Source organism: Myxocyprinus asiaticus, chromosome 22, assembly GCF_019703515.2.
Source record: "Myxocyprinus asiaticus isolate MX2 ecotype Aquarium Trade chromosome 22, UBuf_Myxa_2, whole genome shotgun sequence".
NCBI lineage: Eukaryota > Metazoa > Chordata > Actinopteri > Cypriniformes > Catostomidae > Myxocyprinus > Myxocyprinus asiaticus.
The window spans coordinates 23,581,849-23,585,755 of NC_059365.1; positions in this window are offsets into that span (position 1 = coordinate 23,581,849).

Below are 3,907 nucleotides of genomic sequence, written 5' to 3' on the forward strand. Positions count from 1 at the left end.
TAAGGGACAACATTACTCTTTTAATTAGTTTATATCAGTAATCTTTTTTTTTTTTTTTTTTAAATAGACTACTTTCCATTTGCGTTGCTTTCCTAAAAAAAAAAAAAAAAAAACACCCCAATCACCTTTTAAAAACTCCTTTTGAAAATAATAATAATATCTAAACATAAATGGGCTGCACTCCCAATGATTCACAAAACAAATGCGATTTTTTTTTTTCTTCATAAGATATATCTCTTTGTCTTGGAGATACATTATCAGAAGCAGCAAGAGTTGCATTTCCTTAACTTCAACGCTTTTTCACACCACTGCTCCTCATGTGTCCACAATGATCGATGCTCTCTCTCATCTCTAAAGGTTACACGACCAGTCTTTTAATTGTGAAGAGAAAGGAGTTTTGCAGTCAGAACTTGGACTCGTCTCTTTTGGGGGTGTGTGCATTGATGAGCTTTTGGCTCTGTAAGAACCAGCAAATCAATGTTGGCCTGGGTAAATGGGGAAGAACATGAGCACTCAGTGGGAGCTCACATGATTAACCCTTATGTGATGTTCACTTTTTGGACCCTTTGGTACTGTTCGGATCAAACTGACCCGGGACATTATTGGGGTTTTAAAAGCAATACAGAAATAAAAATATACATAAAAAACTCCTTAACATATATTGTCTTTATCTCAATTCCAAACAATATAGATAACATATATGATTAACGTTTGCAATTAATCTCTGCTAGATCACATTTAACAATGGAAGTGTCATTCGTTTTTTTTGTAATAAAGTTATAATTTATGTAAAAAATCCATTATAATAAAGACTTGGATATCTTCAGAACAGAATGTCTTAGAGACTTGCGGATTAGTGCCTTTGAGTCAGGTTAGAAAGCAGCCAATAATAATCGCTCTGTTTAATGGTTAACCACTCTCTAGCAACCATTTAGAGCACCCTAACAACCAGCCCCATTGACATCCATTCAAAAAGGCTGAGAGGGATATCTTCGGATCAGAATGTCCTAGAGATATGAGAGTTGGTTTGTTTAACTTGGGTGAGCAATCAGTCTTCAAGTATCATCATGGAAACTACTTAGCCACGCCCTAGCAACCATTTAGAGCACCCTAGCAACCAAACCTCATTGACTTCCATTCCAAATCGCTTAGATGTGTATCTCAGGATCAGAATGTCGTAGAGACTTCATTGTTGGCTTGTATGACTCAAGACAGAAAGCAGCCTTCTTCGTATCACGCTGGCAACTGCCTAGCAACCACATTGGCTTACCCTAGCAACCAAATAGAAAAACACATTTCTCTGCACCAGAAAATCGTAGAGATTTCCGGGTTGACTTATTTCACTCAGGATAGCAAGGAGCCTTGATATGTATCACCCTGGTAACTGCTTAGCAACCAGATGTGGTTATCCTAGCAACCATGGAACAACACCAATACCTCTGGACCAGAACATCCTGCTGTCGTGTGGGTGGCCTTTTTCAACTTGGGGCAGTTGGTGGGAGATCGTGATGAGAAATTTTGCCACTGCAAGCACCACTCACATTTTCTTCTGGAAATGTACCTATCTAATGAGTGAGTGAGTGTGTGTGTGTGTGTGTGTGTGTGTGTGTGTGTGTGCATGTGTGCGTGCGTGTGTGCATGTTTCTGTGTGTCTGTCTGTGTGTCTCTGTAGGTTCCCACACTACAGAGGGTAAAGAGAGCGGGAAAGCAGGAGCAGACGACTTCTCTGTGCTTGGATTGTAACAATACAGCAGGTGTATGTCTCTCTCTCTATCTGTGTGTGTGCTCTCTCTCTCTCTCTCTCTCTCTCTATGTGTGAAAGTGTGTGTGTGTGTGTGTGTGTGTGTGTGTGCATGTGTGCGTTTCTGTGTGTCTGTCTGTGTGCCTCTGTGTGTATGCAGGTCAAATTGACCCATCGTATGAAGGACATGAATGTGTGGGGGCATTGTAGCATGTGTACCCAATTTATTTATTTTTTTCTTTTACATGTTCTTCACAGAAAATAAGCCAAGGCCATAGATTTTCAGGCTGAAAAATTTTATCCTTATCATTTTTTCTTTTAGTAAAAATTTGAAATGGGTCAATTTGACCCGAACACCACATAAGGGCTAAACCAATAGAAACTGGTGTAAACGAGCGTTTACTCGCACGTTGCTACAGGAAAATGAGTTTTTACTAACTTTAAACAAACCATTAAAAGCATTGATTATATACTTTGAGAAGCGTGTTTTGAGTCCATCAGCCTTCTTCATCCAAGGCCATATCAGAAGATAAATAGAAAATGCCTTTTCACCTTGGGATAGGTGAAAATTTAGTTAAGAAACTGACAGCTGAGATCCTTTTTTGTTTGTTTTAGATGTATGTTTACACTTCCGTCCTTTGCAGGCCTTTTATTACCTTAAAAGATATACATTCATTTATCAAGCAAACATTACTAATGAATTTCTAAAATGAATATTTTGAGTTCAATACAAGTAAAGATTAATCAAAAGCATCTGTGGCATAATGTTGATTTCCACAAAGAATCATTTCAAATCACCCATCTTTTCTTAAAAAAAAAAAAAAAAAGCAAAAATTTGGGTTACAGTGAGGCACTTAAAATGGAAGTGAATGGGGCCAATTTTTAGAGGGTTAATAGGCCGAAATGTGAAGCTCATAATTTTATAAAAGCAATTGCATTAATTCTTCCGTTAAATTAAATTAAATTAAATTATTATTTGAGCTGTAAAGTTGTTTAAATTGTCATTTTTACAGTCATTTTTGCTGACATTACCTCGACATGGCAACTAAGTTGTAAAATTGACTATATCTTTGCACAGAAGAGGTTAGTAAGTCATTTTATCACACTAAAATCATAAAAACAAGCATATTATGTCTTGTGACTTTTGAAATAGTATTCTAACATTTACGGATTGACCCCATTCACCTCCATTGTAATTGCATCACTACAACCCAGATTTGTGCTTTTTTTTTAAGAAAAGAAGAAGCAAATACATTTTTTTTTTGTTTGTTTTTTTTTTTTTTTTTTTGGTAATCAATATTATGCCACAGATGGTGTTGCTTGAGCAAAACTTGTACTGAACCCGGAATATTCCTTTAAGTTTCTGTTTGTATAGCTACAGTATTTTAAAATGTGATTCTATTTGAAAATAAATAACCAGGGTTGGGGAGTAACGAAATACATGTAACGGGATTACGTATTTAAAATACAAAATATAAGTAACTGTATTCCACTACAGTTACAATTTAAATCATTGGTTATTAGAATAAAGTTACATCAAAAAGTATTTTGATTACTGAAGAGATTACTTTGCATTTTATTGTCATTTGTTTCATTTAATATTTAGTCCTTTCAGATGGAAAAAACATTATACATATAAATGATGCGATCCAAAGAGCATTTGAACAGTGGTGAAACACTTTCTTATAATGTGTTACATTCATACGAGCAGACAGAGAAGTAAGTTTGAAGTAAGTTTGGAGCAGAAGAAATAGAAATAAACCTTGTGTAAATTGTCAGCTTCACGCTAAGCTAAAATGCTATTTCTAACCATTTTACATGCACGTTACCAGGCACGATCATATTTGTTTATCAAGAAAATTCACGTTGGATCATAATTTCTTTTTTTCTAGTAAGATCTTTGATATTAGGGCAAAAATCTTATTCTTGATAATCATTTTTGTATTGTTTTCCTGTAAAAATATCAAAAAATCCTTAAAACAAGATCAATTTGATTTATCTTGTTTTAGAAACAACACTGCATAAGATATTTAAGTATTTCAGAGAATGCATTTTTAACATGTGTATTTAGTCTTACTGTACTGGCAGAGTTTTTAAAGTCAAAAAAAGTGAAAAAATCTACCAGTGCTGAAGAAGTAATCCAAAGTATTTAGAATACGTTACTGA